Below are 25,154 nucleotides of genomic sequence, written 5' to 3'. Positions count from 1 at the left end.
AAATAGATGGTACAAATTAAAAAAAAAAAAAAAAGAGGTGAGGTAAGTCCACAAGCTGGTTCACAACCCCAGTTTTCTGACAGTGTTGCATCCACAGCTACCCATTTTGCCTGCTCAGCATCATAGCATACTTTTGAGAATTTATCCTTGTTATCCTAATAATTATCTTTCAGAAATGCATGAGAGAGAGGAAATGCTGTCTCAAGTAACGGGCCCAGAGGAGGGAATCCTGACTTTGTTTTCTCTGTCTGCTATTAATATTAATTTATATGACCTGGGTCAAGATCTCTTTTAACCCATTTCGGTTTGCCTTAGCGTCTTGGTCTAAAAGTACGGTGATACCTGTCCTCGGCCTTCCTTCTCGGGCAGTTACGTGATGGGCCATCTCTAAGGGAAAGTCATTTTCTATATTTAAGTTCCTGAAATTCTTCCTATGCATTTCTCTTAGCACTGCATTTAAATCTGTGAACTGCTGTCATTTCAGGACTAACCAAATGATTCTGGTACTTAAAAGTGTCAATGCCTCCCATTAAGTATAAAATCTTCTCTGTGACCATCAAGACTTTCCATTCATATGACCTCCATTTCATCTGTGTCTCAATTTTCTCTTTGCCCAACATATTCCTTCCAAACTGAAGTAATGCTCTTTGTCACCTTCAGAAAGAAACTCTCTACACGAGGCTACACAGAAGCGTGGCATTTGTGGAAGCAATACTGAGGATTTAGGATTTAATACAATGAACCTGCTCAACACTGAGAGGTTATAGTGTTTAGGTAGCAAAGGCAGCTCAAAGTAGACCAAAAAAAAGTAAAAATCCCCAAATTGCTTACAGTATAGATTTGCAAGAAAGGTCAAAACTCTACTGGTGGGAAAATCATATACTTCATGTTAGACAAACAAAAGTCTTAACTGCTTTCTGCCTTTGGTGTTGTGAAACCCTTTTGTCTACTTTAACTATTTGTGTTGAACTCTCACCCATCCTTCAAGGATCATTTCAAATCCCACACCTTCCCTAAGTCTTCTCCAGTTCTCCTAACCAGAGGTGACATCTTTTTTTTTTTTGTAATACTTATTATATGGCACTAACCAAATCCTGCCTTGGGTGGGATGTGTTACTGATATGTGTGGTTATGTCTGGAAAGGGAAATGTGGTAATTTAGAAGTACCTACTGTGTTCTAGATGTTTTACTTGTGTTACATGTCATCCCAACTAAGAGGACTCAGGATATCTCAGTCAGATGAGCAGTAGTATATTTTAGTAATGAGAACATGAACTCAAGGAAGTTATGTAACTTGTAAGAGATACAACAAATAGGTGGCTGGGTCAGGATTTAAACAGATTTCCTTGATTTAAAAAATTTTCCATTATACCATTGTGCCTACTGATTGATTTCTAGCTACAAACTGTGGATAGATAGAGACCTTGCTTGAATCATCTCTGTCTGTGTGTGTGTGGCACAGAACCTTCCATGAAATAGGGCAAGATAAGTTTACTTCTTCTGAATAATAAAATTAAGTGAATTCTTACCTAGGGATTGGGAGCCATTTCTGGATCATGTATATCATTAAAAGTAATCACATAATTATTAAAAAGCAAACTCACAAAGTATTATTCTGATATAAAGACCTAAAGTTAGTTTGGGTTAAAATTCCAGTTGGGTACTTCTCCTTCCATATTCCCTTAAACTTATCCAGTTAAAAAAATTACTGTTTTTCAAGTGACAGAATTTTAATCTTAAAAATAGGTTTCCTGTTTCTAACCTCACCTCGTTCCCTTAGCTGACATCTCATGTGGAAATTCTCTCATCTAATGGTAATAACACTTCTCAAAATCATCCTAATCCCTATAGTTTTCTCTTGAACAAAATATAGGGGTGCCTTGGAGATATTGTGGGTTGGGTTCCAGACCACAGCAATAAATCAAATATCGCAATTAAGCAAGTCAAATAATCTTTTTTGGTTTCCCCAGTGTATGTAGGTTATGTTTACACTATACTGTAATCTATTAAGTATACAGTAACATTATGTTTAAGATGCCAATATACATAACTTATTTGAAAAATGTTTTATTGCTAAAAAGTGCTTACCATCATCTCTGAACTTTTAATGAGTTATAATCTTTTTGCTGGTGGAGGGTCTTGTCTTGATGATGATGACAGATCAGGGTGAAGGTTTCTGAAGGTCAGGGTGGCTGTGGCAAGGTTTTACAAGTAAGACGATGAAGTTTGCTGCGTTGATTGTCTTTCTTTCTCAAGAATAATTTCTCTGTAGCATATGATGCTCTTTGATAACATTTTGCCCACAGCAGAACCTCTTTCAAGATTGGGATCAATCCTCTCCAATCCTGTCACTGCTTTATCTACTCCGTTTATGTAATGTTCTACTGAGTAATTTGTTGTCATTTCAACAGTCTTCACAGCATCTTCACCAAGAGTAGGTTCCATCTCAAGAAATCACTTTCTTCATGCACCTGTAAGAAATGACTCCTTATTTGTTCAAGTTTTATCATGAGATCCCAATAATTCAATCCCATCTTCAGGCTTCACTTCTCATTCTAGTTCTTTTGCTATTTCCACCACATCTTCAGTTACTTCCTCCACGGCCTTGAACATGCAATTTACCAAGAAACCAGTATCTCTGCATAAAGAAAGTGAAGTGCAATAAAATGAGACAGACACTTCAGGAAGTTTTGGGTATTCTCAAGGAACCCAAGGCATCAGAGCCTTCGGGATATCAGCCAAGTTTTTCTTCAGAATAACTACATAGGTAGAGCTAGTGTCTAAAGATTTTTTTTTCTTTTTTGATGTTTTCTCCCCTCTGATGCAGCAAATTATAGATTTGCAGATGATTTCTTGGCCTACTGAGAAATCAATGTTCCCTGTTTCTGTGCTGTTAAGATTTTGGTCATTGGCGCTACATAGAGTATTTTGAAATCAACAGATTTGCTCTCTGCTGTGGTATTGGGGTTGTGAGTTTAGTTAGTGACTTACATCCTTTAGGAGTTTATATTTCTGTAGAGACATCTTTGTGTGTTGAGCTGTTAGGTAGCACTTGTCCTCCCGAAAACCATTACCCACAGCCCCAGCCAATCTATCTGGTAGTACCCCGCCAGTAGTCCTTTAACTCTTCAATATTGGTCTCTTGCTCTCATAATTACTAAATAAAAGATTAACAATGTTTGATTCCAAATACCAAGAGGCATCTGCTTCTGATCTTGCTTTTGGTGCTGAGATAAGGTAGAAAAGGAGGAGAATCTCGTGCTTCAAGGACTACTAAGTGCTCCAGCTCTCCATATCTAATACACTAGCTAGAATCAGAGGTACCGGGGCGCCTGGGTGGCTCAGTGGGTTAAGCCACTGCCTTCGGCTCAGGTCATGATCTTGGGGTCCTGGGATCGAGTCCCGCATCGGGGTCTCTGCTTAGTGGGGAGCCTGCTTCCTCCTCTCTCTCTGCCTGCCTCTCTGCCTACTTGTGATCTCTCTCTGTCAAGTAAATAAATAAAATCTTTAAAAAAAAAAAAAAAGAATCAGAGGTACCGGTGGGAACATGTCGGATATCACTCTGTCTTTAATCTCTCTCTCACTTTACTGTCTCAGATATTAATATCTCAGATACCTTTTTCAAATGGGAAGAGACTTCTCTGAGTCTTTTGCATTGGTTCTGGAGGTAGTGGGAAGCTGGGTATCCTCTGAGGACAAAACAATTATTTCAACATTGCTTATAGGATCAAATAATTAAAAACAACCATAACTATAATACAGGTAAATGACTATATAAACTATACACTATTGATCAAGGAACTATTATGCATTTGTTAAAGCTCATTTTATGAATATTAATAAACTGCACTGCAGAGTATTTATAACATAACGTTAAATGATAAAAGCAGTATGAAAATTTAACGAAAATGATTACAAGTATGTAAAAATTCTAAAAACATGTTAGTGGGAACAATGTTCAATAAGAAATATAGAAATGTAAATAATTGTGGTGTAGCTTCCTAATCTTTACAAAATGGCCATTTTATCATTTTTTTGTTAATTGGCATTTAAAACACATTATATTGTTTGCTTTATTAAGAAATGTTTAGTGATGCCTGGGTGGCTCAGTGGGATAAGCCACTGCCTTGGGCTCAGGTCATGATCACAGGGTCCTGGGATCGAGTCCCTCATGGGGCTCCTTACTTGGCAGGGAGCCTGCTTCTCTTTCCACCTCTGCCTGCTTGTGCACTCTCTCTCTGACAAATAAATAAAATCTTTAAAAGAAAGAAAGAGAGAAAGAAAGAAAGAAATGTTTAGATCTTTGGGGGACTTCTTCCAGGTCAGACTTCCCTTTGCTCATAAATTGCAATACTGAAAGATTTCAGTCTTCTTCATTTAGCTCATTTCATTCTTTTTTTTTTTTTTTAAAGATTTATTTATTTATTTGACAGAGAGAAATCACAAGTAGGTGGAGAGGCAGGCAGAGAGAGAGAGAGGGAAGCGGGCCCCCTGCTGAGCAGAGAGCCTGATGCGGGACTCCATCCCAGGACCCTGAGATCATGACCTGAGCCGAAGGCAGTGGCTTAACCCACTGAGCCACCCAGGCGCCCCTAGCTCATTTCATTCTTTAGAGCAATCCCCTTTTACAGACTGAATTTAGGCATAGATAGGCAAATTACTGGCCAAGATCACCCAAGTCAATATAGGGTGGAATAGAGATTTAGGTTGAGGCCTCTCCTGCTGAAGCCCAGGGTCTTTTTGCTACAGTAACTAGTTGCTTTTTCCCTAAAATTTCAAAGACTAAAAAAGGTGGAGATTTGGAATTTGTAGGGGTTCTGTTGAACTGAGGTATCCTAGCAAAGTTCTAGGCAAGGGCACTGGCAAAGCATGATGAAGATTAGATCAGAAGTAATAAGTCACTACTGAGGACAACTGAGGGTATGTGGTCATTAGAGGAAGAACGTAATAGAGTTTCTCTTTATGCTGGTTTATTTTTGGATGTGTATTCCATAAACACTGGTGTGTCTGTCATGCCCTTTGCTGAGAAATTTTCAATGATTTGTACTTTTTCTAGGGTAGTTCTTATTCATATTACATGTATTTCCTGTAATTCCTCCACATAAACCCTTGACTTTAGCCAAGTACTTTTTTTTTTTTTAAGATTTTATTTATTTATTTGAGAGAGAGAGAGAGAGCATGAGAGGAGAGAGGTCAGTGGGAGAAGCAGACTCCCTGCCGAGCAGGGAGCCCGATGTGGGACTCGATCCCAGGACTCCAGGATCATGACCTGAGCTGAAGGCAGTTGCTTAACCAACTGAGCCACCCAGGCGTCTCGACTTTTTTTTTTTAAGTGGGCATTTTACTATTTTTTAAATTATTTTTATTAACATATAATATATTATTTTCCCCAGGGGGACAGGTGTGTGAATTGTCAGGCTTACACACTTCACAGCACTCACCATAGCCCATACCCTCCCCAATGTATAGCTGTAGACTTTTGTTCATGAATTTCTTTCTCCTTGGAAGGACTTCTCCTCTCACTTTCAAGTCTTTCTTTCCTTGAAAATGCAATTCAAGGCCTCTTTTCCCAATGAAGTCTTTCTGGACTAGTGTCCCTCTTCCCCACAAGTCATATCCCAAGGGTTTGACTTTCTTGTAAACTCCTATAGATCGTATTGGCTCCATTCTTCACTTAAAACTTAAGATATGTTATCTGAAATGATTGGTTTTGGGATTTTTAAAAAATACATTCCCTTTATCATCTCTCAGGTTACAAGTTCTTTGCACGAAAATGTCTTAGACTTTTTAATATATCTCCCAGCCCTGAGTATCCAGTAAATGTCATGATGAGATTGGATGTGCCTAGCAGGAACATGGAACATGGAACAGCGACTTCCAACTCAGATGATTGCTTGCCATCACAGGACATCTTTTCTATTACAACTCATTCGTATAAATTTACTTGGCTTTATAGTTCTGTTTCATTGAGAGTTAAGTTGGGAAAACACTGAAAAGGTATTCAAGTTCACAAGGAAGAAAATACTGCTACTTGGGAATATGGCAGTTAGGTCATTCTAAATTACATTTTTACTTCTTTGACAAGATGGCAAATTTGAGCCTGAGGATTGGTGCCAAAATACTTGAGCACATTCAGTGCACATGTTGTGGGGTGAGGAGTTCACAGTTCACTGAACAGGAATCTGGTACATGCCACTGTTCTGTAATACTTTCATAGTGGTTTATAGCCACAGTTTTAATATGGTTTAGTAAGTACTTGAACTTCTCCAAACAAATAACAGACATTATTGGAAATCAGACACAGTGCATACTTGCCCCTGGGGACCCCTCCTACTTTGCATTAGCAACTGCAGGCTTGTTGCTTTAGCTCCCTGACTAGATGAGGTCCAGACCCTGTTACGACTTTTTTTTTTTTAAGAGTGTACTTTATTTATTTGACAGAGATCACAAGTAGGCAGAGAGGCAGGCAGAAAAAGAGGAAGGGAAGCAGGCTTCCTGCTGAGCAGAGAGCCTGATGCCGGGCTCCATCCCAGGACCCTGGGATCTCGACCTGAGCAGAAGGCAGAGGCTTTAACCCACTGAGCCATCCAGGTGCAAGCCACCCAGGCGCTCCAAATACATTCTATTTTTAAAAAGAGTTTCTGTTTAGAATATACACTTGTTAATTGTATTTCATTTAGGATGATCTGATTGCCTTTACAGTATTTCTGAAAATAAATGATTTACTATCTTTAACTATTCCAGGATGGAGAATTTTGTCAATACTTAGAGTGGTTGTCAAAGTAACAAAGCAAGGAAGTTTTAAGTTCTGTGTTTGTATATGTTTATTTTGTTCTGTTTTGGTAGGTGCTGTTTATTATTTTTATTTTAAGTTTCCTTTAATCGATGTGTATCTTGAGAACTCCTTTGAAAGGTAGTGCTAGGATCAAGAGGTGACAAGGACCTGAAGACAGAAAGCTGTTTTGAGAGAGAGGGTGTGTGCAATTAGGGGGAGGGGCAGAGGGAGAGAGGGGAAGAATTTCAAGCAGGCTCCCAGGTCAGGGCTCCATAGGAAGACCTTTGAGATCATGACCTGAGATGAACTCATAAGGAAGCTGTCTTTCAATAGACAGATTCTAATTCTACAGTTTCAAGCAGTCGAACTAAACTCCTTTTAAAGATAATTTTCTTCTGTGCCTGTTTTTTCCTACATGTGAACCTGGTGTCTGACTAGAGCTGTATACAATTTGAGGATTTTCTTTAGAATTACATTTTTGGTGTCATGTTGGTCATGTCTATATTTCTCTGTTGTAAAACGGGTATGTGACCCCTGTGTCTCATTTTTTTAGTTAAGAGGCCCCTGGAAAAATGTATTATTTTTTTAAATAGTTTATCTTTTAGAAAAGGGAATCACTTCACTTGTTGTTTGTTTTTATTTTTTATTTTTTCTATCTTTTTTAAAGATTTTTTTTTTTTAATTTGATAGAGAGAGTGAGCACAGAGGGAGAGTGAGAGGCAGACTTCCTGTTGAGCAGGGAGCCCAATGTGCGGCTCCATCCCAGGACCCTGAGATAATGACCTGACCCGAAGGTAGACCTTTAGCCAACTGAGCCACCCAGGCGCCCTGCTGTTTGTTTTTAAATTGAAGAATAACAAACATAGAAAAATAAACAAATTACATATAGTTTAAAGAATGTTCACAAAATAGATAGTCTTGTGTTTTCAGCATGCAGATCAAGGAACAGAACATCATCAGTTTCCCAGAAGACCTTTTTAGCCTTTCCCCCATCAAATCTGTCCCTTTCTTCCTGAAGGTAATCGTTACCCATACTTTTATTTATTTTATTTTTTAAAAGATTTTATTTATTTGGGAGAGAGTGAGAGAGAAAGAGGGAGCGCACAAACATGGGGAGAGGGAGAGGGAGAACCAAGCTCTCCATTGAGCAGCGAGCCCAACTTGCTGGATCCCAGGCCCCAGGGATCATGACCTGAGCCAAAGGCAGATGCTTAACTGACTGAGCAACCCAGATGCCCCTATCTATACTTTTAATACCATAGCTTGGTTTGCCAGTTGGTGGAATGATAGAGTATATACTCTTTTGTGTCATTTCTTAGGCTCAGTATTACAATAGTGAGGTATATCCATTGCATATAAAAGTAATATAGATTAATCAATATAATCTCAATGGTCATTTCTGTAATGACAGAAACAAAAGTCAGAGTGATCTAGCCAGGAGCCAAGGAATGTGAGAAGCCTCTAGAAGTTGAAAAAAGCAAGGAGCAGGTTTTCCCCTTCCTAGACCCTTCAGAAGGAATGTTGCTTTCGTTTTAATAAGACCTATTTTGGACATCGAACCCCCAGAACTGTAAGATAATAAATCTGTATTGTTTTAAGCCACTAAATTTTTGGTTATTTGCTATAAGAGCAAATAGGAAGCTAATATAGCGAAACTCAAACTTCTCAGTCTTCAGACTCTTTACATTATTAAAAGTTTTTGATGGCTTTCGATGGCTCTGGGTGGCTTAGTTAAGCATCAGCCTCTTGATTTTAGCTCAGGTCATGACCTCAGGGTCATGAGATGGAGTCCTACATCAGGCTTCACGCCCAGTGTGGATTCTCCCTCTCATTGTCCCTCTTTCCCTCCTCATCCCCAACCTTTCTCTAAAAAAAGAAAAAAAAAAAAAAAGTAAAAGTTACTGAGGATTTCAAAGCAATCAATATTTATCATATTTGAAATTGAGACTGAGTAATTTTAAAATAACAATAATATACTCATTATCTGTTAACCTGAATAATATGTTTTTCAAAAAAACTAGCTCTGGGTTCCAAAACAAAACAAATTTAGTGAGAGAAATGGCATTATTTTATAGTTTTTACAACTTTAACATCTGGCTTCATAGAAGAATGTCAAATATTTCAAATCTGCTTCTGTATCAGTCTGTTGTGATAAGTTGTTTTGTTTAAAGTATATGAGAAAATCTGGCCTTGCAGATATGTTGGATAAAGGAGGTTTTTCGGATTATTGTTCATATTCTTAGATATTACAGCAATACTTGACACTTGATAGTTTTGTAAAGGTTAGTTGTAATGTAGAATCTGAAGCCTTATCAATGAATTTTTCATAGTCTGTTACCTTGAAGTTCATTAATCGATTTTGTTTTTAAATAGATCTTTTACCTGTCTGTGATTTTGTAGTATCACGGATATATCATTTCACCTAGTTATGCAGCTCTTCCCAATGTTGACACTTTTTAGTATCAAAAAGCCCATCCCGCACTCAGTAATATTCCACCAGTCTCATTTAAACAGTCTTTTAAGTATTGGGAAGCTATATCATGGTGGCAGATACTAGTTTTCTAAAATTGGAAATTTTGCTTCTAAGCTTGACTTGTGTCACTGGCAACTAACTGTCAGTTGTTCTCTTTAAAGTGGCAGGCTCATTTCAATCATCTCGAAGAAAATGCCTACCAAAACCCAATCATGAATAACCGTAATTTGTCTGTCAGCTATCTTTCAAGTGAAAAGGGCGTTCCATGAAGACTGGGCTAGTTCAGCTTGCAACCCAAACAATGACACAAATGCATTTCCTTGAGACAGTTATCATACTTTGCTATGCAGCATAAATGTTGTAGGCATACTTCCCAGTTTGTCTCACAGAATATCAGAAAGATCTACTGAAGAGTTGAGATTTAATAAAATTAATAACTTTTACTGCATTATTAAGTTCATTCTTAAATGAAACTGACATATGTTTATGTCAAGGTGGACACCTTGAGAGGGGTCCAAAGGACCCTCAGGCCTCTGCAGGTGACACTTTGAGAGCGACTCTTGTGATTAGGAGTCCTTTACAGGATGTATGTATCACAAACATTTTCTCTGAGGTTTTAGCTTGCCTTTTTACTCTTTTACTGGTGTCTTTTGACAATACATATTACCTTCTAAGAAGGTAATATATGTTTTCTACTATAATTTTTTAAATTAAACTTTTTTTCTCCCTAAGGAATTGAAATATTGGTCATGGCAAATTGAGCACATTACCATTTTCCTATTCTCTGTGCCACACCTCTGATTTCTCGTCCTTTTGTTTTCTTCCTTAGCGGAATGGAGTTGTCCATTCTGTAGTGTTGGTGTTTGTGATCTCTACTCCTTATAAGTCTCCATTTTTTAAATTAAATGGCTGCAGTATACTTTTATTTATGATTCAAACATTGCAGGTAACTTGATGCTTTCATGATATTAACTGGTATGTTGGAGAGAGAAACGGAAAGATTACGAAAGTAAATCTCAAGTGTTTATATGTTAGATTCTAGATCACAGATATTTATTCATTAACTGTTGTAAGCCTAGAAGAGTTTTTTTATTTCAGGAATTGAATTATTCCAGATTATCTTAAAATCATCAACCTCTATACGTAGTAAATAACAACATAGTCTACATGTAGTAAGCACTTAATAGATACCAGCTATAATATTTATAACAGGTAATGTTAAATCTTATGTGTAGATATTATTATGATTAAAACTTAAAAATTCTTCTATAATATGTACAAGAGACATTAGTTATTTCATTGTTAAAAGGAACAGTGTTGATTTGCTACCTCATAGGTGGTAAAGGAAATAAGAAATGTCAGTTCCTGAGGGGACATTTAATTGCGCTCTTTCTTTAGGGTTTCCCTTTCCTTTAACAGTGGCCCGTGGGGATCCTTCCAGTGTTTTTTGTTTATCTCTTTACCTTCCTGGTGGAACCTGGCTCCCAGGTGTAGGGCAGGGTCTGAGTCTAATGAGCATGAGTTTTATAGCATGTTGAGTTTCAGTCGTAATGCTCCACACTCCAGTCCTATTTCAGCCCAGATGCTAGTTCATGGCCCCAGGCTACTGCAACTAATACAGCTATGATTAGAACTAATCACACCTATTTTATGCCCTTGAGGCAAGTTTGCCAGAACTGGCATAATTGTATTACTGATGAGAACTGCAGAAAGTCATGAGGAATGTCCACTGACCTTTCGTCTGATTTGATGAATTCCTCTAATTACGTTATATAACATTTGACCTGCTTTTTGTGAAAAACTAGCACTGACCGAAGACTACCAAATGCTAATGTCTTTATGGGTAACTTGTCTATGACTCCCCTTGATACTGTTTTACCACGGGTTAACAAGTAATCTCTCCAACTGTTTAATTCCTCTACTTTTTTTTAATCATGTCAAAGTCGTGTGATTAACTTTTAATGGCTCTGTACACTTCACAGTACAGAAATACTGTACTGTGCCTTTCGGGGCCCTCTGGTAGACCTGCCAGGCTGTCTCTGATACCTCTAAGGAGACTGAGCAGATACTTGGCTTAAGTGCTTCTGGTCCAAAAACCTGGGAGGCCCTCTGAGAAAGTGATCTTGTCTAAATATCAGAGTTTAACTTCTTTTCCCTTTCTTCTTCGGGTCTCCTTAGAGTCTCTTTTACCCTGTTTAGCAGGGTGTGTGAATACTGGGGAACTTGGCACAATTTTCTGGAGAGCTCATTTTGTCTATTTATTAATTTTCCAAAGGGTAGAGTGAGTTTGTTACTGACTCTTACTATTAATTTGCAGCCTTTTATTTAGAGTAAAATTTGTATACCGAGTAGCCCTCTGTTTCTTCTTCTAGAAATGGGAAAGCCAAATGCTTGAAAAAGTGGTTGCATAGAACTTGGATTAGACCTGTTTTGAATGGATCTAACAAGTAGAAGTTAGAGAGAGGAAAATTAAATAAAGCATGACCTAGTTAATTCACGGTCGACATTAGAAGAGAGAACAGATGATTTTTAGTCTAATGTTGTAAAGATAATACATTCGTGGGAAAAAAGGTTAGACTAGAACTCTGCGTCTCCCAATCCTGAGATTCCTGTGCTCCCTCTTCTGTGTGCTAGCATCACGTTGAGGAATAACTTGGTGAATAATATGACACGGTGTGTGTATAAGGTTTAGAGGTCATCCAGCATAGTAACTATAAAACCATATTAAAAATTATATTAATAGTGAAGATAATTTTAGATCAAGGCCTGGATTGGGAGTAATTTTGACCTTGTATTTCTTGTATTGTTCTTATTTAGTTAACAAATACTTACGTTCGATCCAACATAGTTGTAGATCTTATGGGAGGTATCTATTCTAAAAGTTTGTTATAACTCTATCTTCCAATTACTGCACTGGGGGGGAGAAAAAGATAATGCTGTAAGACAAATTGGAAAATGGAATTAAGAATATAAATAGCAAAGATAAAGGATTTATTTTTTAAAAATTTAATTCCATTATAGTTAACATGCAGTGTTATATTAGTTTCAGATATACAATGTAGTGGTTCAACAATTCTATGCCTTTCTCAGCGCTCATCATGATAAATGCACTCTAATCCTCATCACCTCTTTCACCCATCCCCCCACCCACCTCTCCTCTGGTAACCATCAGTTCATTCTCTGTAATTAAGCATCTGGTTTTTGGTTTGTCTCCTTTTTTTTTTTTTTTTTTTTTTGGTTCATTTGTTTCTTAAATTCCACATATAAGTGGAATCCTATGGTATTTGTCTTTCTCCAACTTATTTCATTAAACATTACATTCTCTAGCTCCATCCATGTTGTTGCAAATGGCAAGGTTTTATTCTTTTTTATGGTTGAGTAATATTACATTGTGTATATGCATCACATCTTCTTTATCCATTGATCTATTGATGGACAGTTGGGCTGCTTCCATAATTTGGCTGTTGTAAATAATGCTTCAATATACATGGGTTGCATATATCTTTTTGAATTAGTCTTTTTGTATTCTTTGGATAAATGGACCCAATAGTGCAATTACTGGCTCATTTGGTAATTCTATTTTTAATTTTTTGAGGAAACTCCATTCTGTTTTCCACAGTGGCTGCACCAGTTTGCATTTTTACCAACAGTGCATTCTCTATATTCTTGCCAACACGTATTGTTTCTTGTGTTTTTGATTCTAGCCATTCTGAGAGGTGTGAGGTAATACCTCATTGTGGTTTTGATTTGCATTTCCCTGAGGATGAGTGATGTTGAACACTGTTTCCTGTGTCTGTTGGCCATCCCCATGACTTTCGAGAAATGTCTGTTTGTATCTTCTGTCCATGTTTTAATTGGGTTATTTGGTTTTTGGGTGTTGAATTATATCAGTTCTTTATATATTTTGGAAACTAACCTTTATCAAATATGTCATTTGCAAATATCTTCGTTCATTCAATGGTTGCCTTTTAGTTTTTTGTTTGTTTCCTTTGCTGTGCAGAAGCTTTTTATTTTGATGTGGACCCAATCATTTTTTTTTGCTGTTATTTCCCTTGCCTCAGGAAACATATCTAGGAAAATGTTGCTATGGCTGTTGACAGAGAAATTATGTCCTCTCTTCTAGGATTTTTATGGTTTCAGGTCTCACATTTAGGTCTTTAATCCATTTTGAGTTTATTTTTGTGTATGGTCTGAGGAACTGTTCCAGTTTCATTCTTTTGCATGTAGGTGTCCAGTTTTCCCAACATAATTTGTTGAAAGGACTGTCTTTTTCCTATTATATTCTTTCCTGCTTTGTAAAAGATTAATTGACCATGTAATCATGGGTTTATTTCTGGGCTGTCTGTTCTGCTCCATTGATCTGTATGTATGTTTTTGTGCCTTACCATACTGTTTTGATTTCTGCAGCTTTGTAGTGTATTTTTGAAATCAGGGATTCTGATACCTCCAGTTTTGTTCTTCCGTTTTAGGATTGCTTTGGGTATTTGGGGTCTTTTGTGGTTCCATACAAATTTTAGGATTATTTGTTCTAGTTCTGTGAATGATGCTGTTGGTATTTTGATAGGGATTATATAAATCTATAGATTTCTTTGGGTAGTATGGACATTTAGCAATATTAGTTCTTCCAATCCATGAGCATGGGATATCTTTTCATTCGTTTGTGTTGTCTTCAGTTTCTTTCATCAGTACTAAAGTTTTCAGAGTACAGATCTTTCACCTTGTATAGATAAAGAATTAGAACATAAATTATAGTTTATTGCTATGGTATAAGACTTCCAGAGTCTGCATAATATGATCTAAGGATTATTTTTCTTATAGGTTTGAATACAGGTGAAACAATAGACTGGCAATTATGTGCTTTTCTTTTATTTCCCTGTCTGGCACTCTGGAATCTCATAGGACTCTTTTTTAAAATTTGTGAATGTGTAAAGAATGCCAATGACACTGCATTTTTCCTAGAGTCCTTAGCTATCTTCCCAGATGCAACTGTGACAACTACAGTGTCTTGTCCGTAAGTAGGCAGAGCTGCTACTGAAGTGGACTTATCCCTGGTGAAGCTCCTGTTCAGATGTCTGAAGATAGGACTGCACTCAGTCTTTATAAAGGACTCTGATTTGAGCCATTTAGATTTGAATATTATAATTAATTTAAATAGATGCTCTAAACCAACATATAGTCATTTTTGCTAATTTTCATATTCTACTTTAATGTTGTGTATAGGCACTATCTTAGTTGTCTAGGCGGTATATTTGGTATAACATTTAGTTTATTTATTTATTATATTAACAATCATCAAATAAATCAATAAAATTTATTATTTATTTTCACATATAATTTATTAAATTTCATAAATTATTAAATCTAATTTATTAAAACAGATTAATTTAAAAGCTAATATTGATTAATTATTAATCAATATTGATCAATTATTAATCAATATTAACACATTTATTCTGTATTCCCACAATAAAGTCCTTTTGTTAATTGAGAGACTATGATAAACTGTCTAAACTTTCCTCCCACAGGAAATTGTTTCAAGTACACCTCAAGTGAGAATGCATGAAAAAATATATTGAAATACATTATTTTCCTCTATTTGTGCAAGCTGTTACCTATTCATCATAAGTTGATTTTGTGAACAGCAGTCTAATCGCATAAATTGAGCATCAGTTTCTTTTTCTTTCTTTGTTTTAATTTAATTTTATTTTTCTAGTGTTCCAAGATTCATTGTTTATGCACCACACCCAGTGCTCCATGCAATACATTCCCTCCTTAATTAACACCCACACCAGGATCACCTTTCCCTGACCCTCACCCCCCTCCCCTCCAAAACCCTCAGTTTGTTTCTCAGAGTCCACAGTCTCTCATGCTTCGTCTCCCCTTCCGATTTCCCCCAATTCACTTTTTCTTTCCTTCTCCTAATGTCCTCCATGTTATTCCTTATGCTGCACAAGTAAGTGAAACTTACTTAAACATCAGTTTCTTAAATTAATAGAGGATGGAGAGTATCCTTCTATACATAGAGTTAAATAAACATAACCATGTTTTTCAAAAACAAATAATTATATAACAGTTCAGCATACTGCATAATCTGAGAGAAGAGAAAAGACAACCTTAGCTTTGTGCTGAGCATTAGAACACAGTAAATCAGTAACACTCTTTGCTAATGGAGTAACTTGTGTCTTTTTATATTACTATAGTTTCTTCCCTGATGCCTAATATACTTCATTCCACATAGATTAACAAAATGAATTTCAGAGGCCTTTAGTGACTTGACTTAGCTTATTACAATTATTTAATGGAAAACAAAATTACTAAATAAAATAAAACCCAGATACCCTGATTTCTAGTCCAGCATTCTTTTTAGATACCATAGTGCTTTCAAGATTCTTTTACACTGTAATATGTGTGTATTTGTTTGTGTATGTACATATATACATGCAGATACTATATATGTAGTAGTGTATATATGTACATATGTATGGACATGATAGATTGATTTAATGATTGACAAATAGTCCAGGTGAAAGGAAAGTACAGTGTGGTATATGGTAATCCCCCTTCTAGTCAACACTCATTATGATCTTGGAGTGGTAGCTTCAAAAGTTAATACCTTCATTCATGTGAAGATAGACGTTACATTCAGCAGTCATTCAAATGAGTTCATTAAACACCTACAGGTATTTTAAGGATGACAGGTCAATGTAAAATACCATCCATGCCCTGAGAGTGCTATAGGTAAAACACCTTGGATGTCCAGGCAGGAGTTCGAGAGAGAGGAAGTTTAGGAATGATTTTATGAAGAAAATAACACAATTCTTTCCAAGAGTTTTTAGGGCAGATCTTCTAAGAAAGATGTAACCCTATTTAAACAAACAAACAAACAAACAAAAAAGGCAATAAAGCCTGGAAGCATAGGGGGATAGTGGATGGGAAATAATGAATAATGTGATATTTGCTGAGTGTAAGATATATAAAGATAAAAATAGCAGGGAAAAATAATTTAGAAAAGGCGATATTTGGAGCCAGACTATGCGAGATCCCTACAGCAAGTAGAGGAAAATGGAGAATCACTGATGGATTTTGAGCAAGGAAGTATTAAAATCATACTTTGTTTCTGGAAAATTAATTTGATTGCAGGAAATTGGATTGGAAATAGAACAATTATAGATAGGAAAACTAGTAGTTGCAAAAATTTCTCGTAGTACATTGAGTTCAGATTAAAGAATGTTTGAATTGGGGCTCCTAGATGGTTCAGTCGTTAAGCGTCTGCCTTTGGCTCAGGTCATGGTCCCAGAGTTCTGGGATCAAGCCCTGCATCGGGCTTCCTGCTTAGCAGGGAGTCTGCTTCTCCCTCTACTACTCCTGCTTGTGTTCCCTTTCTCGCTTTCTGTCTCTCTGTCAAATAAATAAATAAAATCTTAAAAAAAAAAGTAAAAGAAAATAATGTGTGAATTGACAGAATAGAGTTGAAGAGAAATAATATGGAGGTAGGACGGAATAAATGGTTAATGAGTGGGTGTTTAGAGCAAGGGGTGAATTATAGATAACTGAAAGCTAGGGGGTTTATAGATAACTGAGCCAGGGGTTGAGGGTGATAGTATCAAGAAGGTAAATAACCTCTAAAGAGCAGTTGTAGGAAGAGGGGATGAATTTAGATTTGGACATGACTTTGAGGTCATTGACTATGTTTTTACTCTTCAGATTAGAGTGTTACACATATGACATTGTGTAAAATATTTGGAATAAATAGACCTTAATCATTCCTTTTATTTATATGATTCTTTGTCTTTCAACTTTGTCCTGTAATAGGAAGTTTAATGGAGAAGTTACTGTCCTGTATTTAATGAAAGCATATTACTGATAATGACATTTCTTAAATGTGTTAACTCAGTGGGATGCATGTAGCTTCTATATTGTATATATTGTTGGTGATAAGTTATATAGCAAGAAACACTTAGCTATGATATTATGATTCTGGGGACTTTTTTCATTACAAGAGCCAGAATAGGATCCCAGATCAGAATAACACTCAAGATTCCATTTTTATTTTAGACAAAGAAATGTCTTAAATGCAGCCAGATGTAAAAGCATAAAAGGTTAAGTTAAAATGTGTTAATTTATGGATTTTACAATAATTTTTATATTTGTGTATCTGTAAAATAAGTCTTTTGTGGCTGTTCCTCCCCAAATAGATCTTATTTACTTAACAAAAACTAACCACCAATAATATACACAGACTTTTCTGAGTTACTTTACAAATATTGTTTCAGAATCCTGTGAGACTGGTAGTATTTTACTCATTTAACAGATGAGGAAACTCAAGCACAGGGAACTTAATTAAGTTGCCCAGGGTCACACAGCTCGAAAGTGGCAGAGGTGGAATTTTGTTGCCTCGAGTTCCTGAGTAAAAATATCAACCTTATACAGAATCATGGTAGTGCTTTTTTGATGCATGTTGTTTTTCTGGGTAATATGGCAGAAGGAAAATAAAATTGGGCTTTAGGAGAAATTTCAAAAGGAAATCCTAGTCCATTGCCTTGGCATTTGTATATCTTGCTTTAGATATCCACATAGCAGGACTCTGAAGTGTTAATGAAAAGAGAATGCATTAAATGTGAGTGGAAGAAGATTTCTGAAATCATCTTAGAGATGATTAGATTAGGGAAAAGTGTATACACTGGTCTGTATGAGTGCTTACTTAGAAAGATTGAGAATTATAGGTCCAAGTTTCAGAATGACTATATTTTCTCTGTGGTGTGTTCCTGATCAAGTTTTATTGTATCTTTGTAGTCTAATGCCTTAGATAGATTGGTATTAATGCCATTCTGATTCTATGACACTTCCATCTCATTGCTTAATTTATTTTGTTATTAGGTGTGTAACTTTAGAATATCTCAACCTCCTAGAATTTGAGGTTCACTGGTTTCAATTTAGTTTGACCAATATTTATTGAGCACCTACTATGTGCTCAATGAGGCACTGTGCTGCTTGGGAATGTTGTAAGGATAAAATCTTTAAGGAAAATATACTGTAGTGATTTGGAGTGTTGCTGTCCCCCCCACCCCCCAGATTTTACTTAGTTATTTGAGACAGAGAGAGAGAATGAGCAGGGGGGAGGGGCAGAGGCAGAGGGAGAAGCAGGTTCTTCCCTGAGCACGGAGCTGGACGTGGGGCTGAATCCCAGGACCCTAAAGGCAGGACCTTAGCCAAAGCCAGGTGCTTAACTGCCTGAGCCGCCCAGGTGTCCCTGGAGTGTTGCTGATTTAACTACATGGGATGCATTTCTAATCTAGCTGTCCTAAAGATGCTTTTTAAGAATAATGCATCACTGAAATAAGCTGTGGTCAGTAGATAGCTATTTACTCCAGATTTAATTTGTCACCCTCACTGAAGATCTAGGCAAGAGCATAAACTGATCCTTCTGTTCTTATAGCAGATCCTTCATTCTTATTATAGCAGATCTTTCATTCGGGGTCTAGTATTAGTAGGGGTAATACGCAGCAAAATCTGAATAAATAAGCTACTCATCAAGTAACTGTTTCAATTCATTATGAAGTCGTTGGTGAATCTTATTTGAAGCTATGATACCAATTCTGGAAAAGTATGTGTAGAGTGAGAATTTCTATACTAGGTAAGAGTCCTACAGTAACTTAAAAATGATTCTGTGGTCTTTTCAGTGCTCTAGGAAGTTAAATCAGGTAGGCTGAACTGTCTGATCTTTTGGTCTCTACTATGATTTAAGATCATAACAGCACACAGCATTTGAGAAGGTAGATTTTAGTATCCCCGATTTACAGTGGAGGGACTTGGGATCCTTATGTTTAAGACCTTGTCTGTGTTCCCATAGTCGTGAATTTGTTGACCCCCAAGTTGATGTCAAGTCTCCAGCTCCAAAATTTGTTCCTTTTAATGTACAATGTGTTAACAGTTCTCGCTGGAAGGATCGGCCCCTCAGTTACTTTGAATAGTTTAACCCAAATAGAGAACTTCAGGACTTTTTCCTGCCTTTTTATTTGCCTTTAATTGAGGTTATCCATTTCTTTCAGTGGAACTTGGTGGTGAAATGATACCTTAAGTGAGTTATAAAGTTAAGTTTTCCCTTTGTTATGACTTTTCAAGGTACTAGAGTTTTTATAGATTCTGCTTTCCTTTATATCTTTTTTTCCCCTCAAACTTTAGCATAAAGAGTCTTCAAGACTTACAGGGAGAACCGTATGTTTCATGCATATACTTGGAAGCAAAGACCAACTTTATAGATGAGCAGAAGATGCTGGCTGTATGCACAGTTTGTTTTTGCTTTCTTATAAAACTTTGCAGCTAATAAGATGAAGAAATGTAACCTTCTCAGTTATGTTATGTTCTTTAGCTGTGTGTGTGTGTGTGTGTGTGTGTGTGTGTGTGTGTGTGTGTGTATGTTTCTGGTTTTTAAGGCAATTAAAACACACTTGTAAATAAACTTTGTCCTTTGATACAGTCTTCTTGGAAGGTATATAGTTTTCCCCAAAGCAATATATTTAGAGCCATTTTATGGATCTTGTTGTTTCATAATTATTATTTATTATCCCAAAGAGTGCCATTCAATTTAATTGTTTCTTCATCCAAGAAATTTTGTTGCCTAAAGAATGCAAGAAACCATCCTTAAGCAATCTACCCTTTTATTCCTCAGTCTTGACTCTAAAGCAGGGGTCCTCAGTCGTGGCACTATTGACATTTGTTGTTGGATACTTCTTTGTTGTGGGGGATGTGCACTCTAGGATGTTTAGCAACATCCCTGCCCTGTACCCATCAGATGTCAGTGGTCCCACCCCACCTTCTGCCTAAATTGTGACAATCGAAATGTTTCCAGACTTTGTCAGATGTTCCCTGGAAAACAAAATCATCACTGCTCTAATGTCTGAATTAAAAATTTAAAAAATTATCACTCAAATGGTGAATAATTGCTTCCACTGAAAATAATGTAGTAATGGCCATGAAAGCTGTTGTAAAAGAGGAGTTTCAAGACTATTACTCAGCCGTCAGAAAAGATGAATATCTACCATTTACATAGACATGGATGGAACTGGAGGGGATTATGCTAAGTGAAATAAGTCAAGCAGAGAAAGACAATTATCTTATGGTTTCACTCATATGTGGAATATAAGGAATAGTGCAGAGGACAATAGGGGAAGGGAGGGAAAACTGAAGGCGAAGAAATCAGAGAAGGAGACAGGCTCTTGACTCTGGGAAACAGACTGAGGGTGACAGAAAGGGAGGGGGTGTGGGGATGGGCCACTCAGTGATGGGCATTAAGGAGGGCATGTGATGTGATGAGCACTGGGTGTTATATACAACTAATGAGTCATTGAACATTATATCAAAAACGAATGTACTGCATATTGGCTAATGGAATTTAAATTAAAAAAAGAATATTCAGAGAGTGATTAGCATGACTGTATAGCCTCCTGTGGTTATCTAAGTTACAAAATGTTTATTCAAAAAATTATACCACTCTATGCTTATATTTTGCATCATTACTTGCCCTTGGCACTTTATTCATTTCTCCTAATGTGGCCTGTTGGCTTTTAAACAGACATGGTTTACCATCTTAAATAATCTTCAGTTTAAAAAATGTTTTCGTTACCTTCCAACATCTTCATCTTTTTATCTGCCTTTTCCATTCTTGGAAAGGGCAAGAATAGTCTATTGGAGACAACTGGGAGCTCATTCTACAGAAAGTGCCAGAATACTTGTAGAGATCAAATGCAAATATCAGGATATGTGACTCCCATAATGACTTTCAGAAGTTACTGGAGTACTGTGACAGTGTCACTGGAATCAAAAGCTAAAGGTAACTTTTTGTTTTGTCTGCTTGTCTTAATGGGACAAAAGTTAATGAAATTATCTTAGAGTACTTAAAGTTCAAGGTAAAATTTAAACATAATTATCACTAATTACAAAGGCCTATTATTTGATATCCCTAAATTTGATTTCATCAAGTCTTACGAGAAATTATCTGAAATTAATGTGAAAAGGGAAATTGGCGAATTCTAGGAAAGATGGCTAATTTGGGTGATTGCCCTACCTGAAACATTCTCCAAAATGGACATAAAGAAGCAAAAATAGAGTTGTAAGCTTCAGCCAAAAATGAAACAGTAGGATTGACCCTAGCCCCATTTCAATTATTGCAAAGAATATTTTCTTGATTTTAATTAAATTTGAACTAAATCAAAGTTGAGTGTCAAAGGCTGATAACATATACCCCCAGTTTCAAACAGGTTCTAGGTTCTGCAAAATAAGTGAGAAAGTTCAGAAAGACCTTATCAATAATGCTTACCTTAGAGTTAGAAGCACTAAGGATACAAATGGCCAATACCAAATTCAGGCTAATTTTCATACTTCAGAGTAGAGAATGACAGGAGAGGTGAAGTTGATAGAGGGGTGGGTTGTTCTGTCTTTATTTTTCTCAACTTGACTTACTGTTGTGGAAAAGCCCAAGTTCTGCTGTTGGCTCTGAAGTGGATAATTTCTAAAATCAAAAAGAGTTACCCTCATGGATCTTAACATTAACTTGGGTCAAGGGAGTCATCCAATTTGGTAAGAGTGTTTGGAGATGATGTATTTGAGTGTAGGTTATCTCTGCTAGATTCATTCTTCTCTACCAACCTCTCCCCACTTCCCAAGGGATCTGGAGGAATGAACAGACATTATATTCAATCAATTTCTAGACTTCCAGCTCAGATTATAAAGTATGTTTTTAAAAAGCTCCTGAGAAGCAGGAGAGTCCAACCACATTAATCATAGTAAATAGCAGTGATAACCAAATTGTTCTTCTCTTAGCTAAATGATGAGCACAACTTGGAATCTTATAGGAGGGCTACTAAAAATAAGTAAAATAAGTGGGAACATAAAAGGCAATGGAGGAATATATTTTGAAAGAAGAATTGCTTTAGGAAACTAAAGAACTCTTTAAGAAATAATAATTCTCAACACTCTCAAGGAGATAAAAGTGAGCATAAACTGTATGATAAGAGATCAAAGAAGAGTTTAAGAGATTAAGATACAGATAAAAGGACACTAAAGTAAGATTAAAAGACAGTTGGCAGAGGGGGGATGAATAAAACTATTCAAATAATTAAAACCACATTAGATACAGGAAGATATAGAGCGAATGCTGCAGCAGATGGACTCAGTGGCTTAGGGCATTCTTGAAAAAAATCACATAAAAGGCAATAAGAGAGATTAAAAACTATTAGTGGAAATTTATTGATACAGAGGGAAAAAAGCTCATCCCGGAAATAAAAGACTTTAATCTACAGATTGAAAAGAGTTTACTAAATACCAGGGAAAAGTAATAAAGACTTAGCATCCTAGTGACTTTACCATTTAAAAATTTCTCCCAAGTATTACTAGAGTAAGAAAAGAGTCACCTACAAAGTTAACAAATTGAGTTGGCCTCATATTTTTTTCCTCAGACCCCAAATGACACCGTAATAATGCCTATGTAACGTTGAAGGGGAAAAAATAGGTGACTTAAGTTAAAAAGTAAGAAATTATGTAATAAAATAAAAATGAAAAAATAAAAAAAAATTTTTAAAGTAAGCAATTATAGCCTCTATGAACCCCATGTAGAAATTTACTTAGAAGATGAGTCAAAAGAAGAAATGTAGGGCACCTGGGTGGCTCAGTGGGTTGGGCCTCTGTCTTCGGCTCCGGTCATGATCTCAGGGTCCTGGGATTGGGCCTCACATTGGGCTCTTTGCTCAGTGGGGAGCCTGCTCCTCCTCTCTCTCTGCCATCCTCTCTGCCTGCTTGTGATCTCTCTCTCTGTGTCAGGTAAATAAATAAAATCTTAAAAAAAAAAAAAAAGAAAGAAGAAATGTATAAATGGTAAAATTACCATATAGAAAATTGGAGATGAGCATGCTAAACACAGAACCAAGCAGTGTAGGGGAAAAGAATGGACTATTCAAATGTTTAAATAGAAGATATATCATTTGGAAGTAGTAATTCGATGATAATCAGTTGGGATAAAAAGTTAAAGAAGAACCAGCAAAATGCAGTATTTTAGTGGGGGTGGGATTGGGAGGGAGCCTCATATTAACATGTGAATTGCTTCATAGTTCATAAGGGAGTTTATTTTTGAAGCATATAAATGGAAAACTATGGCTTCAGCATACTGATATATTTCATCAGTTGTAAAAAACATTTCTTTTCACATTTTAACGTCTCTGGACTTAGAATTTGTCTTCTAATCAATTGTGACCTACAGCTATAACTGGCACCATATTTTCTTTCTTGGTCACTTAAAAATGACAATGCATCTTATAATTATTGATATTTTATTTATTTATTTGTTTTTTTATTTACTTACTTATTTGGGAAGTGGGAGAGGGATAGAAGGAGAAGGTGAGAATCTTAAGGAAGCTCTACGCCCAGCATGGAGCCTGACACAGGGCTCATCTCACAACCCTGAGACTGTGACCTGAGCTGAAGTCAACTGACTGAGCCACTCAGGTACCCCTAATTATTGACATTTTAAAGTGCATTAAATACTGATGTTAAACATACAAAGTCATCACTAATAAAACTAAAACTTGACAATTTTATGTATTTTTTAAATTAATGATTGAAAGGAAGAAGGGGAGTGAAAAAATATATAAAATATAAGCCATAAAGGAAAAGATGAAAACAATAGAAATGATGAGGGAGGAGGTGATAGAAAGTACTGTAATAGTTGCGAGCTCAAACTATGGCATCAGATTCACGTGGGCTTAGATGGCAACATCAGCAAATGTGGAGAAACAGTCTAATTATCTGTGTAATAGTAATACTGACAAGAAAAAAATTTCTTACTATACACTTCTATATACTGTACACTTACTTTACACTTACTATACATTTCTTACTATACACTGATCGTAGAAGTCGAAAGTGTAACTTCTGGAAATTTTAAAAATAATGGTTCATAAAAGCAAAACATGTCAAGGAAGCATACTTCAAGGGAAGTTCATAATTTGAATGTTTCCAGTTTTAATCTATAAAGAATGAAGCAACACTTGTATACATTTTTAAAAAAAAATCAGCAACAAAAGTATAGCAACAGGAACTAAATAATAATGATAAAACTATTAATCAATGAAATCTATATCAATCGAACTGATAGATTAAAAAGTTTTTTATTTGATAATGTAAAAGTCATTAGTCTAAAGTTAGGGAAAGGAAGAAAGCCAGAAATACCTGAAGTTGAAGATAAGAATTGGGAGATGCCTGAAGATAGAGACAAAATTGAATGCTACTACTTTGCACAAATCTGTACTACAAATTTGAAATTTTACTTATTTATTTTTAAAGACTTATTTATATATTTATTTTATGGGGGGGGGCAGGGGCAGTGGGAAAGGGAGAGAGAGAGTCCTAATGACTCTGAGCTGAGCACAGAGCCTGACATGGGGCTTGATCTCACAACCCAGAGATCATGACCTGAGCCAAAACCAAGAGTCGGATGCTTACCAGACTGCTACCCAGGCACCCCTACAAATTTGAAATTTTAGATGAAATTTATGATTTTCTAGGAAATTTTAAGCAAATTTAATAGGGGATAGAAAAACTGAAACAAAAAAAAATTAAGAATAAAACTGTTACAAAGAGCTATCCCTCGTCTTAACTAAAATGCCTTCTAGATGGCTTAATGGATGGACTCTGCTTAACTAATAAGGAATTGGTAATCTTTTTTTTTTTTTTAAAGATTTTATTTATTTGACACAGAGAGAGAAATCACAAGTAGGCAGAGAGGCAGGCAGAGAGAGAGAGAGAGGGGAGGAAGCAGGCTCCCCCTGGAGCAGAAAGCCCGACGCAGGGCTCGATTCGCGTACCCTGGGATCATGATCTGAGCCCAAGGCAGAGGCTTTAACCCACTGAGCCACT

The 25,154-nt window shown here is 36.4% G+C and overlaps 1 protein-coding gene across 3 annotated transcripts in view; it reads left to right on the top strand.

Annotated features, from left to right (window-relative positions):
• EXOC6B (exocyst complex component 6B) overlaps positions 1 to 25,154 on the top strand; it is a 620,807-nt gene that overhangs the window by 370,327 nt on the left and 225,326 nt on the right. The window lies entirely within an intron of this gene.

The sequence above is a fragment of the Mustela lutreola genome, chromosome 9, assembly GCF_030435805.1.
Source record: "Mustela lutreola isolate mMusLut2 chromosome 9, mMusLut2.pri, whole genome shotgun sequence".
Classification (NCBI taxonomy): domain Eukaryota; kingdom Metazoa; phylum Chordata; class Mammalia; order Carnivora; family Mustelidae; genus Mustela; species Mustela lutreola.
This window is presented reverse-complemented; position numbering and strand designations above follow the sequence as displayed.